We start from the raw sequence: 15,002 nt of genomic DNA, 5'->3' as shown, positions 1-15,002 counted from the left end.
CACGAAGAGAAGACCACATTTCTTTTGTATTGGACCTCAGCGTTCCAGATACATATTATTCGTCATCAGTGACTCACACACTAGCATTTATCATCATCAATCCAGAAAAGATGACTTTCTCTTCATTCATTCTATATCATTTATTGGTTAATTCATTAATTCACTAATTACAACTTTAAAACAATATGATTCACAAAACGCCAAGAAGTCCTTGTTATTCCTGATATGTATCTTGAGTCATTCTCAAACCAATGTATCTTTGTTATTAATTATACAACTTTTCATAAATGCTTTAATCATTGTGATTCTATTAATCACATATTTGTTACAAGGACACATTGGACTTTCTGGAATATTTTTAATTCTTTTTGTTAACATAATGAAGACCCTTAACAAAACATCCAAACCAAGGAAAGAATTTGCTTATTACTCACATAGATCTCTGGGATCCTAAAACACAGATCCTATCCTAAGGCTGTCAATCAAGGAAAGGTCCTTAAATCAGGTCCACTGTATTGCTTCTGAGGAGAAGAGGGAAGAACAGATGATCAAAATGGTTGAGACATTCTCTCCACTGATCATTGATTGCTTTTACCTTTCATTTAATCAATCCTTAGGCAATCATTAATTTGGTGTGAATATTCATTTCTCTTAAGAAAATGAACAAGTTTGACCCTTGACCAGATTATGAACATTATGTAAGACTTTTATTCCCTTAGAAAACAGTTAACAGTCATATACCATTCATATATTTATATAATGGCCAATGCTTCATGCATTCATCTTTACTGATTTATATAATTATTTATAGATTCTCTCATTTATCCAATTATAATAATAGATGAAAATGCATGCACATAAGCAACAAATCAAGATGTCGGTATATTCCTGACATCTGTCTATAGAATACCTTCAAATAATGAAAATGGACTAGATTAATTTTATTGGGCCTCAGAGTTCCAGACACACACTCATCGTATGTGACTCACATGCTGCCAGTAGTCATCATTAATCCAGTACAGTATCTCTTTTTCTTCATTCCTTTCCACACTATTTATGGGTCAATTCATAATTCGGTAATTATAATTTTTAAAATGGTTATTCATCGGAACCACCGAAGAGCTTAGAAATATCTTATATTTAGAATCATTCTCGTGTCAACATCTTTCATTAATAACTCTCATTTTTCATTTTATGAATGAATCAATATAGTACTTCATATTAATCCCATTATTTCACACTGGGCTATTTGGATTTCATTGATTATATATCACAACTTGCAATAATACAGTCAATAGCCTTAAATAAAATATTGAAACTAAGGCCAAAATTTGTCTATTACTCACGTGGTCTCCACAGTCCTAACACGTGAATGCAACCAGAGCTCTCAGGACCACAGAAGAATCCTTCAACCAGCTTAAGTGCTCCCATTCTAAGGAGTACAGAGCAGAAAAGATGATAAAAAATTTCAGACCTTATCTCCATTGATCCTTGTTATCCACATTTCATTTACTCATTTAAGCATTCATGAATTTTTCATAGTGTAGTATTTTTTTCTCTTAACAAAAGAAAACCTTAAACTTGAGACTGACCCAGAACAATAATGTTGACTCTTACTTATCAGTGTCTGTATGATCCTTTCAGCAAAAGGGCAAGACACTTATTCACTTATTGCTTAAAGGGCATGAATGTTTTCTATTTTATTAATAATATTTCTTGCCTGACCACATATGATCCTGGTGGACAATGCTTCACCTTCTTCTTTTCATCTTTTTTTTACATTTTTTCAGGGCTCAATTACTGATTTATTATTATTAATACATCTAACCCCAAAAATGGAATATGATGCTTGTATTTTCCTAACATCGACCCATGGGGTCATTTATAACAGAACATTGGCTAGATTTTGCATTGTGTGGAATCAGGGTTACAGACACATGGTATTCACCATATATGACTCCTATGCCTCCAGTCATCATCAGTGGTCCAGGAGGGGCTCTTTTCTCCAGTATCGTCTACATCTGTTTATTGATTAATTCACTATTATTTAAATGACTCCCCTGGTAGTCCAGTGGTTAAGACTCCATGCTCCCCATGCAGGGGGCCCGGGTTTGATCCCTGGTCAGGGAACTAGATACCGCATGCCACAACTAAGAGCTCACATGCTGCAACTAAAAATGCTGCAACTAAAGATACTTAATGCTGCAACTAAGACCCGGCATAGCCAAATAAATAAATATTTTAAAATAAATAAATAAACATAAGTCACACAAATAAATCATGAGTAAGACCCTTAAATATCCCTAACATCTATCTAAACCATCATCTCCCCTGACACTCAACTCTCTCATTAACTGAGCTCAGTGTTTCATATATGGATTAATGATCATATTCCTTGACTTTGGCAAGTTTGGACTTCTACTATATTTTTTAACAATACAGTAAGTGTCTTTTTAAAAATACGGCTCAATTCAAGACATGAACACTGACTACTACTCACATTGTTCTCCATCCTCCTAACACAGATGCAACCATAGGGCTCCTGAGCATGCAAGATGCTTAGATCAGCTCAAGGGCATCCATTCTGAGGAGTACAGGGCAGAGCACATGATAAAAAATTGAGAACTAATCTCCACTGATCCTTGCTTCTGCATTTCATTTTTCAGTGGTTTAGACAATCATTAATTTGGAGTATATTTATTTCAATTTCTCTTAAGAAAATGAACTTAAAACTTGACGCTGACCAAGAAAATGAGCAGTGATTATTACGACAACTGTCCATCTTCTCTTAGTCAAAGATTTTTCATGTACCATTTATTTCTATTTGGACTTCACTGTTTTCAAATTTACTAATATTGTTTCTTCTATCACCACATATGTTTATAATTGGACAATATTTCACTGCCTTCATCTTTATTTATTTATATGCTTGTTTATTGCTTCTTTGATTAACCCAATTATAAAATATAAAGAAAATGCATAAACATAAAGACCAAAAACAAGTCTCTTGTATATATCAGGCAAGTGTCTCTAGAATCAACTCAAATAGGACAATGGACTAGATTCCATTTGCATCGGACATCAGACTTCCAGTCATCGTACACGACTCATTCGCCACCAATAGTCATCATCGATCCAATATTGTCCCTCTTTTTCTTCACTCATTTCTACATGGTTTATTGACTAATTCAGAAAAATCAATCATAATAATTTAAAACAGTTTATTCACAAAAAGGGTTAGGCCTTATTTATTCTGTAAATAATTCATTCTCACAGCAGAGTAGCTTTCTTAAAAATAATGATGCCGTTTTTCATCTAAGCAGTATTCAATATATATCACTGAGCTACAGTTGACCTTCTTTTATTCTGTATGGAACTTTCAAATAAACAGTGAATAATGCACAGGAAAAAAAAAATCACTGAAACTGAGACAAGAAATTTGACTATTACTCACATTGGTTCCTGTGAATCTAACACAGCGATGCAATCATAAGGTGCATGACCATGGAATCATGGTTAATCAGCTCAAACATGTCCATTTTCAGAAGTACAATGCACAGCAGATGTTTAAAAAAAAGGAAAATGTATTGCGATTGATTCTTGCTTTCTAGATTTATAGTACACAAATCATGAAGAATTTATAACTTTTTCATAATTTAGAGAATTTTTCTATGAACAAAAAGAACCTCAAACTTGAGAATGACACAGATCAATAAAACTGACACTTAATCATCACATCTGTATGATGCTTGGTCAAAGAGGTGACACCATTGATCCATTCATTTCCTAATGGGCATCAGTGCTGGCAATCTTCATTACTATTTCTTGGCTGACAATATATTTTCATAGGTACCTAATAATTTACCTTTTCTTCTTAAGCTATTATTTATATATCTTTAATGGTTCTATTATTTACCCATTAATAATACTAAATCAAAATCTATTAACCCAAACTAAGAGCATGACTTTATATATTTCAAACATGTGTCCATAGGACGAAATCAATGTAGAAAATAGAGTGTGTACACTTCTTGGTCCTCAGGCTTCCAGATACTTATGGTTCCTTGCCCATTAATGCCTCATCCTCTACCCATCTTCATCGTTGGTCCCCTTGGGTCCAATTTTAGTTCATTCATTGGTACATCTCTATCAACTAAATCATTACATTATTAATACTAACGAAAGAAAAACATGAATACCCCAAACCCAAGAACCAGACCAGCGAATATCCCTAACTTCTCTCCAAACATTATCACCATACATGAGATCTCCTTGGTTAATGAATTTCCAGGTTCTAGATTATCACTTCATCAGCATAAGCTCTCATGGTTATTTATCAACAGGCCATCATCAACCCTTTGATATATATCGATTATGTTTGAAAATACAATGAAAACACTTAAACCAATTCCCCAAACCAAGAGAGGAACACTGGCCATTACTCACCTGGGTCTCTGTCCCATAGCAACCCGAAAAGGAGAGCCTTGATCACAATGGAGGCTGAAATCACCTTGAGCTACTATTCTGAAAAGTACCAAACAGAGAAGGTGATGACCGAGATTGAGACTTTCTCTCCTTTGATCCGCAGATTTCTTGATTGATGTTTTCATTGGCTTAATTAGCACAACCAATGAACATGCATGAAAAGAAAGACCACATTTCTTTTGTATTGGACCTCAGAGTTCGAGACACGTATTATTCATCATTGATGACTCATACGCCGGCATTTATCATCACTGATCCAGAAAAGATGAATGTCTCTTCATTCTATATTGTTAATTGATTAGTTCATTGATTCACTAATTATAATCTATAACTCTATGAGTCACAAAACCCAACAAGGCCTTGATACCACTAACATGTCTCTAGAAAGATACTCACATAATTATATCTCTTTCATATTTATGATCAGTTTTTCAAATCTGCATTAATCAATATAATGCTTCATATTAATCTCTTTATTATCAATAGGATAAAAATAGCCTTCTTTAATTATACTTCAAATATTTTATTAATACAGTAAATATGTTAGAAAAACCACCCAACCCAAGACTACAAATTTGATTTTGCTCACACTGGTCTCTTGGCTCCTAAAACAAAGATGCCATCCTAGGCTGGTGCTCAAGGAAGAATCTTTCAGGTCCAGTGTGTCCACTCTGAGGAGTATAAAGCAAAGCAGATGATAAAAATGGTGGAGACACTCTCCACTTACCCTTACTTCAACATTCACACAGATATTTAGGCAATCATTAATTTAGTGTATGTATTAAGTCTGTTGAAAACGAACCACTTCAATCTTGCCACTGAGCCAGAATATGAAGGTTGTCTACAAATTATCCTGTCTACCTCATTCTTACCCTAAGTGGTAATGGTCATGTACCATTCATTACTAATTGAACTTCAGGGTTTCCATGATATATTAATAATATTTCTTGTCTCACCACATATTTTGGTAATTGGAAAGTGTTTTACTCCATTCATTGTTAGTTTTAATTATATATTTATTTATAGATTCTCATAGTATCCAATTATAATAATAGAATGAAATGCATGAACACAAAGACAAAAAACAAGCCCCTCATTTATTCCTAACATTTGTCTATAGGACACCTTCTCAAGTTGAGAATGGACAAGCTTAATTTAATATTGGACCTCAGAGTTCCAGACATGTATTCATCATATACAACTCATATTGATGATGACCAGAAATCATCATCGATCCAGTACTGTTCTTATTTCTACATACATTTCTATTTCTTTATTGATTAAATTAAAAACTCACTAATAATTTTAGCAGTACAATTCAAAAAACCCAAGAAGACCCCTGATGTACATAGAATTATTCTCAGTGTAATACATATCATACTAACAGTCTCAGTTTTCCATATATGCATTAATCAATATGATGGTTTGTATATCCATACTCAATACTGAGATACAGCTGCCTTCTTTATTTATATTCCACATTCCAAACAATACAGTGAATTACTTTAATAAAAAAGCAAACTGAAAAAAGAACTTCAACTATTACTCACATTAATCTTCATCCTCCTATTATACAGAAGCAACCACAGAGCTCATGTTCATGGAAGATGCTAAATGATGCATTCATTCTGGAGAGTACAGAACATGAAAGATAATAAAAATATTGAGACCTAATCACCAGTGATCCTTGTTTTCTACATTTCATTTAGTCAGTATTTAGATATTTATGAGTTTTTCTTATTCTCTCTATTTTTTGTCTTGTTAAAAGAAAAAACACAACCATTTGGCTAAAGCAGAACAATTAAACTGATGCCTACTTATGCATTTCTATCTAATCTTGGTCAAATAAGTGACCCTCACCCATTTATCTAATGGGCATCAGTGTTTTCAATGTTTATTAACCATATCTTTTGCCTCACAAAATACGTTCAATTTGGACCATGCTTCACCGTATTCTTTCCTTACATGTTAATTTATATTTGCTTAATGGTTCCATCACAGATCCATTAATACTAACAAATCTAAATCCATGAAATCAATACAAGAATATGATCTTTAAATATTCCTGACCTCTTTCTACAAAAGCAATTTCAAAGAGGGAGAGACTACTTATGTTCTGGGTTGGACCTCAGAGTTTCAGACATGTTTTCATCGTTCAGGACTCTTCCCGAAACGATCATCATCATTGGTCCACGACTGAGTCTCTTCTCTTCATACATTTGTATATTTGCATTGATTAAATCATTAATTAGTTGATAATAACCCCAAGAATAAGACCCTTCAATATCCCTAATTCTCAGTTTAAGAATCATTTCCCATTAAGGGTCCACCTCTTGCATTATTCAACCTCAATCCTGCCCACTATCAATTATTCAAAATAATATTTCTTCTCAGATTTATCATTGAACTATGAGTAATTTTTGATTAATTTAATACTTTTTAATAACACCATGAGTACCCTCAAACACATCACCTAATCCAAGAACACCAACCTTGCCTGTTATTTACCTTAGTTACTTTCTGACACAGAAGCAGCAGGACAACTGAGCACAGCAGAAGCTGAAGTAGGGGGAACATCTGTCCTGAAGAGTAACAAGCAGACAAGGTGATAAAAATATTCAGATTTATCCATCTATTTATTTATTCTCCATTCATCCAATATTCTGCTATTCATTTGCACAGTAATTTAGTCATTTACTAAATTATGGTAATTATTTATTTGTTTTTTCCTTAATGAATCAAATGTCAAAGTGCTTACTGACTCAGTCAGTAACTAATACCTATCATTTTCTGTATCACTCTTAACCAAAGAGATAACATCTTTATATAACTTTTTACCTAAAAACGTCTTTTCAATATATATTAATGTATTTGTATATAATAGTAATTTTTGACTAACCACATATTTTTATTATTGAAAAGCCTTCATATTCATCATTATTTAATTTACAAATTTGTATATTGACTACTTCATTGATCCAATCATAAAAATTTTTTAAATGCATGGTCGTAATAACCAAAACAAATATCTTTGTATATTCCTAACCTCTGCCTATAGAATCACTTCAAACAAGACAATGGAATAGATTCCATTTGCATTGGACCTCAGAGTTCCAGACACGTATTCATCGTACACGACTCTTACGCCACGGGTAGTCATCATTGATCCAATATTGACCCTCTTTTCTACATACATTTTTATTTCTTTATTGTATAAATCACAAATTCACTGATAATTTTAGCATTACAAAAAAAAACAAGAGCACTGATGTATATGGAATTATTCTTAGTTTAATATATGTCTCATATTAATGCTCAGTTTTCCATATATGCATTAATCAATATAATGGTTTGTAATAACATACTCAACACTGAAATGCAGCTACCTTCTTTACTCATATTCCACATTTCTTAACGATACAGTGAATTTCTTTAATAAAAAAAAAACTGAAAAAAGAACTTCAACTATTACTCACATTAATCTCCATCCTCGTATTATACAGAGGCAACCACAGATCTGGTGACCATGGATGATTCTAAACCATCTCTAGTGCATTCATTCTGAGTACAAAACACAGAAGATGATGAAAATACTGAGACCAGAAGCCACAGATCCTTGTTTTTGGAATTTCATATACTCAGTATTTAATTATTTATTAGTTATTGTTTTTCTATTTATTTTTTACCTTATTAAAGAAAAACCTAAATCTTTAGTCTGAAAAAGAATAATTTAATGATTCTTACATAGGCATGTCTATAGAACTCTGGTCAAGGAGGTGACCCTCACCCATTTATTTAATGGGATTCAGAATTTTCAGTTTTTATTCACAATATCTTTTGCTTCAACAAAGGTGTTCATATGAGAAAAATACTTCACCCTATTTTTCCTAATACATTTATATTTGCTTAATGAGTCCATCACAGATCAATTACAAATAACAACTATAACTCTATGAAGTCAATAAGAATATGATCTTTTGGTATTCCTGACATCTCCCTATACAATTTTAATGAAGGAAATAGACTACTTATGCTCTGTGTTGGACCTCAGAGTTTCAGACATGTTTTCATCACTAAGGACTATTCCTGGAACGATCATCATACTTCGTCCATGAATATGTCTCTGTTCTTTGTTCATTTCTATTTGTTTATTAACTGATCAAGTAATCCATTCACAAACATTTTTAAATTCTATTATCTGCAAAACCCAAAAAGAGCATGATATCCCTACTGTGTAAATAGTTCAATTTCATATCAATGAAACTCTTTTTTGAATTAGATGCTGTTTTCATTTATTTATTAATCATTTAATGTTTCATCAAATTCTCTATTTCTTATTGAGCTTGGCCATCTACTATTCTGTACGGAAATTTTGAACTTTACCCTTAATACACACACACACACACACACACACACACACACACACACACACAAACACAGAAATCAACAAAACCATGAGAAAAAAAATATGATTAAATATTTCTTAATAGATCTTTATTGGAGTATAATTGCTTCACAATACTGTGTTAGTTTCTGTTGCACAACAAAGCAAATCAGCCATATGCATACACATGTCCCCATATCCCCTCCCTCTTGAGTCTCCTTCCCATCCTCCCTACCCCACCCCTCTAGGTCATCGCAAAGCACCGACCTGATCTCCCTGTGCTATGTTGTTGTTTCCCACCAGCCAAATATTTTACATTCGGTAGTGTATATATGTCAATGCTACTCTCACTTCGCCCCACCTTCGCCCTCCCACCCCATGTCCAAAAGTCTATTTTCTATGTCTACCTCTTTATTCCTGCTCTGCATCTAGGTTCATCAGTACCTTTTTTCTTTTAGGTTCCATATATATGCGTTAGCATACGGTGTTTGTTTTTCTTTCTGACTTACTTCACTCTGTATGACAGACTCTAGGTCCATCCACCTCACTACAAAACTCAATTTTGTTTCTTTTTATGGCTGAGAAATATTCCATTGTTTACATGTGCCACGTCTTCTTTATCCATTCATCTGTCGATGGGCATTTAGGTTGGTTCCATATCCTGGCTATTGTAAATAGTGCTGCAATGAACATTGTGGTGTATGTCTCATTTTGAATTATGTTTTTCTCAGGGTATTTGCCCAGTAGTGGGATTGCTGGGTTGTATGGTAGTTCTATTTTTAGTTTTTTAAGGAAACTCCATACTGTTTTCCATAGTGGTTGTATCAATTTACATTCCCACCAACAGTGCAGGAGGGTTCCCTTTTCACCACACCCTTACCAGCATTTACTGTTTCTAGATTTTTTGATAATGGCCATTCTGACCAGCATGAGGTGATACCTCATTGTAGTTTTGATTTGCATCTCTCTAATAATTAGTGACGTTGAGGATCTTTTAATGTGCCTGTTGGCCATCTGTATGTCTTCCTTGGTGAAATATCTATTTAAGTCTTTGGCCCATTTTTTAACTGGATTGTTTTTTTTTTTTTTTTTTTTGATATTGAGTTCCATGACCTGTTGTATATTTTGGAGATTAATCCTTTGTCTGTTGTTTCATTTGCAAATATTTTCTCCCATTCTGAGGGTTGTCTTTTTGTCTTGTTTATGGTTTCCTTTTCTGTGCAAAAGCTTTTAAGTTTCATTAAGTCCCATTGTCTAGTTTTGTTTTTATTTCTGTTACTCTAAGAGGTGGGTGAAAAAGATCTTGCTGTGGTTTATGTCAAAGAGTGTTTTTCCTATGTTTTCCTCTAAGAGTTTTATAGTGTCTGGTCTTATGTTTAAGTCTTTAATCCATTTGGAGTTAAGTTTTGTGTATGGTGTTAGGTAGTGTTCTAATTTCACTCTTTTACATGTAGCTGTCCAGTTTTGCAGCACCACTTACTGAAGAGGCTGTCTTTTCTCCATTGTATGTTCTTGCCTCCTTTGTCGTAAATTAGGTGCCCATATGTGTGTGGGTTTATCTCTGGGCATTCTATCCTATACCATTGATCTATATTTCTGTTTTTCTGCCAGTACCATACTGTCCTGATTACTGTAGCTTTGTGGTATAGTTTGAAGTCAGGGAGCCTCATTCCTCCAACTCCGTTTTTCTTTCTCAAGATTGCTTTGGTTATTCAGGGTCCTTTGTGTTTCCATACAAATTGTAAAATTTTTTGTTCTAGTTCTGTGAAAAATGCCAGTGGTAGTTTGATAGGGATTGCATTGAATCTGTAGACTGCTTTGGGTAGTATAGTCATTTTCACAATATTGATTCTTCCAACCAATTGATCGGAAGATCAACTGATCGCCTCCTTAGGAAGATTTATTCCTAGATATATTATTCTTTTTCTTGCAATGGTAAATGGGAGTGTTTTCTTAATTTCTCTTTCTGATTTTTTGTTGGTGGTGTATAGGAATGCCAGAGATTTCTGTGCATTAATTTTGTATCCTGCAACCTTACCAAATTCATTGATTAGTTCTAGTAGTTTTCTGGTGGCATCTTTAGGATTTTCTGTGTATAGTATCATGTCATCAGCAAAGTTACAGTTTTCCTTCTTCTTTTCCAATTTGTATTACTTTTATTTCTTTTTCTTCTCTGACTGCTGTGGTTAGGACTTCCAAAACTATGTTGAATAAGAGAGGTGAGAGTGGACATCCTTGTCTTGTTCCTGATCTTAGTGGAAATGCTTTCAGTTTTTCACCATTGAGTATGATGCTTGCTGTGGTTTTGTCATATATGGCCTTTATTATGTTGAGGCAGGTTCCCTCTATGCCCATTTTCTGGACAGTTTTTATCATAAATGGGTGTTGACTTTTGTCAAAAGCTTTTCTGCATCTATTGATATGATCATATGGGTTTTATTCCTTATTTTGTTAATGTGGTGTTCACATTGATTGATTTGCATATATTGAAGCATCCTTGCATCCCTGGAATAAACCCCACTTGATCATGGTGTATGATCCTTTTAATATGTTGTTGGATTCTGTTTGATAGTATTTTGTTGAGGATTTTTGCATCTATGTTCATCAGTGATATTGGTCTATAATTTTCTTTTTTTGTGATATCTTTTTCTGGTTTTGGTATCAGGGTGATGGTGGCTTCGTAGATTGAATTTGGGAGTGTTTGTGCCTCTGAAATTTTCTGGAAGAGTTTTAGAAGGATGGGTGTTAGCTCTTCTCTAAATGTTTGATAGAATTAGCCTGTGAAGCCATCTGGTCCTGGGCTTTTGTTTGTTGGAAGATTTTTAATTACGGTTTCAATTTCACTACTTGTGATAGGTCTGTTTATAGTTTCTAATTCTTTCTGGCTCAGTCTTGGAAAATTGTACTTTTCCAAGAATTTCCATTTCTTCATGGTTGTCCATTTTATTGGCATATAGTTGTTTGTGGTAGTCTGTTATAATCCTTTGTATTTCTGCACTGTCTGTTGTGATTTCTCCTTTTTCATTTCTAATTTTATTGATTTGCGTCCTCTCCCTTTTTTTCTTGATGAGTCTGGCTAAGGGTTTATCAATTTTGTTTATCTTCTCAAAGAACCAGCTTTTAGTTTTATTGATCGTTGCTATTGTTTTCTTCGTTTCTATTCCATTTATTCTTGCTCTGATCTTTATGATTTCTTTCCTTCTACTGACTTTGGATTTTCTTTGTTCTTCTTTCTCTAGTTGTTTTAAATGTAGAGTTAGATTGTTTATTTGAAATGTTTCTTGAGGTGAGAGTGTATTGCTCTAAACTTCCCTCTTAGAACTGCTTTTGCTGCATCCCATAGGTTTTGGGTCGTTGTGTTTTTATTGTCATTTGTTTCTATGTATTCTTTTATTTCTTCTTTGAGTTCTTCAGTGAACTTTTGGTTATTAAGTTTAGCCTCCATGTGTTTGTGTTTTTTACAGTTTTTTTCCGTAATGGATTTCCAGTCTTATAGCTTTGTGGCCAGAAAAGATGCTTGATATGATTTCAATTTTCCTAAATTTTCCAAGGCTTCATTTGTGACCCAAGATGTGATCTATCCTGGAGAATGTTCCATGTGCACTTGAGAAGAAAGTGTAATCTGTCACTTTGGGGTGGAATGTTCTATAAATATCAATTAGATCTATCTGGTCTGTTGTGTCATTTTAAAGCTTGTGTTTCCCTATTTATTTTCTGTTCAGATAATCTGTCCATTGGTGTAAGTGGGGTGCTAAAGTCCTCTACTATTATTGTGTTACTGTCAATTTCCCTTTCATGGTTGTTAGCATTTGCCTTATGTATTGAGGTGCTCCTATGTTGGGTGCATAAATATTTATAATTGTTATATCTTCTTCTTGGATTGATCCTTTGATCATTATGTAGTGTCCCTCCATATCTCTTGTAAGAGTCTTTATTTTAAAGTCTATTTTATCTGATACGAGTATTGCTACTCCAGCTTTCTTCTGATTTCCATTTGCATGAAATATCTTTTTTCCATCCCTTCACTTTCAGTCTGTATGTGTCACTAGGTCTAAAGTGGGTCTCTTGTAGATGGCACTGGTCTCCTGGCTCCTAAAAAAAGATGCCACCCAAGGCAGATGCCCAAAGAAAAATCCTTACATTAGCTTTGAATAGGACATCAAAGTTACAGACACAAATTCAACTTTCATAACCCATAAGCCACTAGGAGTAATCAGCCATACAATGTAACTTCTGTGACCTCAAGTATTTGGGCATTGTTTATTGAATAATTCAATACATCACAAAATAATTGAAAGTGCTATTAAACACAAAACCTAAGGATAATCATGATATCCCTATTCTGTAAATAGTTCATTCTCACGGCAATGAATCTCTTCTGTGAATTATGATGCTGCTTTTGTATTTTTTTTTTCAGCTATGTAGTAATCAACTAATGCTTGAAAAATGCAACATTTAAAACTGAGGTGCATTGGCTTTATGTTATCCTATATGGATCTTTCTAAAAATAAACTGAGTGTACGCTCAGAGGAAGGAAAAAGACTAAAAGAAAAGCAAGAAATTAGATTATTGATTACATGGGTTCCTGCAGTTATATGATGCATCGCCATGGAATCGATCTATTATGGCCCTTCCTTCTCTTTGCTTATTACTACATTGTTTACTGATTGAAGAAATAAATCTCTCATAAATATTGGAAAACCTATTAATCACAAAACCTAAGGGCAGTCATGATATCCCTCTTATCAAAAGAGTTCATTCTCACAGCAGTACATCTCTCCTGTAAACCATGATGCTGGGTTTGTGTTGATTTGTTTTGTATTGTTTTGATTTGTTTGTTTTTTCCATCTGGGCAGTAATCAATTAATGTTTCATAAAATGTAACATTTATCACTGAGCTGCATTGGCCTTACTTTTCCTGTATGTATCTCTCCAATAATACACTCAATGCACACACAGAGGGACAAAAAAAATAACGGAAACCATGACATGAAATTTATTACCCACATGGGTTCCAGCAATCATAAGGTGCATCACCATGGAATACTGATAGCTTAATCAGCTTGAACATGTCCATTTTAATCAGTAGAAAGCACAGTCAATGAAACAAAAAAGAGAAAGAAAAAGGAAACTGTATGGACATTGATGCTTTCTGTCCAAATTTAGAGTTCTCAATATTCATGAATTGATCACTCTTTCATAATGCAGAGATTTTTCTTATTCTACAATCAAAAATACCCTCGAACTTGAGAGTGTTCCAGAACAATAAAATTGAATCTTAATTATTCACATCTAAATGATGCTTGGAAACAGCTGACCTCCTAGGTCCATTTGTTATTAACGGTCCTAACTGATGGAAATATTTAGGATTGCTTCTTGCCAAACCCCATGTGTCCACAGTAGACAATAATGGACCTTTTCTTCTTAATCTACTATTTATATATTTTGAAGTGTTCTATCACTGATCGATTAATAGTATGAAATATAAATTGAGTAACGCAAAGTAGGAGCATGATTTTATATATTCCGAACATCTGTCCAAGGGAAGAAATCAATGTAGAAAATGAAGTATGTATCCTTTCTTGGACCTCAGGATTCCAGATACTTATAGTTCCTTGGCCATGCCTCATCCTCTACAGAACATCATCGTTGGTCCCCTTGGGTCCAATTTTAGTTCATTCATTGATACATCACTATCAATTAAATCATTACATCATTGATATTAATGAAAGAAAGACACGAAAAAACAAAACCCAAGAACAGTATACCCACGAACATCCCTAATTTCTCTCCAATCACTATCACCATACATGAGATCTCTTTCCTTAATGCATTTCCAGTATCTAGATGATCACTTCATCAGCATAAGCTATCATGTCTTGTTTTTAAATGGCCATATCATCAACCCTTTAATATATATTGATGACTTTTGAGAATACAATGAAAACACTTAAATCAATTCTCCAAACCAAGGCAGAAACCTTGGCCATAACTCACCTGGGTCTCTGTCCTATAGCAACCTGAGAAGGAGAACCTTGATCACAATGGAGGCTGAAATCACCTTGTGCTTCTATTCTGAAAAGTACCAAACAGAGAAGGTGTCGACTGAGATTGAGACTTTCTCTCCATGAAT

General features: G+C 33.9%; 1 long non-coding RNA gene, 10 other non-coding genes and 1 pseudogene across 11 annotated transcripts; all 12 read right to left on the bottom strand.

Annotated features, from left to right (window-relative positions):
* Nucleotides 1–29: 29 nt before the first annotated feature.
* Nucleotides 30–104, bottom strand: LOC115867441 (small nucleolar RNA SNORD113/SNORD114 family). The gene has a single exon (XR_004045143.1). It is a non-coding gene; the product is annotated as a small nucleolar RNA SNORD113/SNORD114 family (small nucleolar RNA).
* A 283-nt stretch (nt 105–387) lies between these two features.
* LOC132596788 (uncharacterized) lies at nt 388–14,916 on the bottom strand. Its single transcript, XR_009562791.1, has 10 exons — nt 14,867–14,916; nt 7,962–8,046; nt 6,994–7,067; nt 6,036–6,113; nt 5,075–5,156; nt 4,447–4,524; nt 3,455–3,470; nt 2,501–2,584; nt 1,347–1,432; nt 388–521 (listed from the first exon to the last, which is right to left on the bottom strand). It is a non-coding gene; the product is annotated as an uncharacterized lncRNA (long non-coding RNA).
* On the bottom strand, nt 945–1,016 carry LOC115867452 (small nucleolar RNA SNORD113/SNORD114 family). The gene has a single exon (XR_004045153.2). It is a non-coding gene; the product is annotated as a small nucleolar RNA SNORD113/SNORD114 family (small nucleolar RNA).
* Nucleotides 1,916–1,989, bottom strand: LOC115867454 (small nucleolar RNA SNORD113/SNORD114 family). Its single transcript, XR_004045155.1, has one exon. It is a non-coding gene; the product is annotated as a small nucleolar RNA SNORD113/SNORD114 family (small nucleolar RNA).
* On the bottom strand, nt 3,075–3,138 carry LOC115867456 (small nucleolar RNA SNORD113/SNORD114 family; annotated as a pseudogene).
* On the bottom strand, nt 4,670–4,744 carry LOC115867423 (small nucleolar RNA SNORD113/SNORD114 family). The gene has a single exon (XR_004045130.1). It is a non-coding gene; the product is annotated as a small nucleolar RNA SNORD113/SNORD114 family (small nucleolar RNA).
* On the bottom strand, nt 5,647–5,723 carry LOC115867442 (small nucleolar RNA SNORD113/SNORD114 family). Its single transcript, XR_004045144.1, has one exon. It is a non-coding gene; the product is annotated as a small nucleolar RNA SNORD113/SNORD114 family (small nucleolar RNA).
* On the bottom strand, nt 6,607–6,678 carry LOC115867378 (small nucleolar RNA SNORD113/SNORD114 family). The gene has a single exon (XR_004045092.1). It is a non-coding gene; the product is annotated as a small nucleolar RNA SNORD113/SNORD114 family (small nucleolar RNA).
* LOC115867421 (small nucleolar RNA SNORD113/SNORD114 family) lies at nt 7,584–7,655 on the bottom strand. The gene has a single exon (XR_004045128.1). It is a non-coding gene; the product is annotated as a small nucleolar RNA SNORD113/SNORD114 family (small nucleolar RNA).
* Nucleotides 8,526–8,597, bottom strand: LOC115867395 (small nucleolar RNA SNORD113/SNORD114 family). Its single transcript, XR_004045106.2, has one exon. It is a non-coding gene; the product is annotated as a small nucleolar RNA SNORD113/SNORD114 family (small nucleolar RNA).
* On the bottom strand, nt 13,022–13,093 carry LOC115867389 (small nucleolar RNA SNORD113/SNORD114 family). Its single transcript, XR_004045101.1, has one exon. It is a non-coding gene; the product is annotated as a small nucleolar RNA SNORD113/SNORD114 family (small nucleolar RNA).
* On the bottom strand, nt 14,452–14,526 carry LOC115867391 (small nucleolar RNA SNORD113/SNORD114 family). Its single transcript, XR_004045103.1, has one exon. It is a non-coding gene; the product is annotated as a small nucleolar RNA SNORD113/SNORD114 family (small nucleolar RNA).
* Nucleotides 14,917–15,002: the final 86 nt, after the last annotated feature.

This window comes from Globicephala melas, chromosome 2 (assembly GCF_963455315.2).
Source record: "Globicephala melas chromosome 2, mGloMel1.2, whole genome shotgun sequence".
Taxonomy (NCBI): domain Eukaryota; kingdom Metazoa; phylum Chordata; class Mammalia; order Artiodactyla; family Delphinidae; genus Globicephala; species Globicephala melas.
Note: the sequence above shows the minus strand (reverse complement) of the source record. Positions and strands in the feature narration are given on the sequence as shown.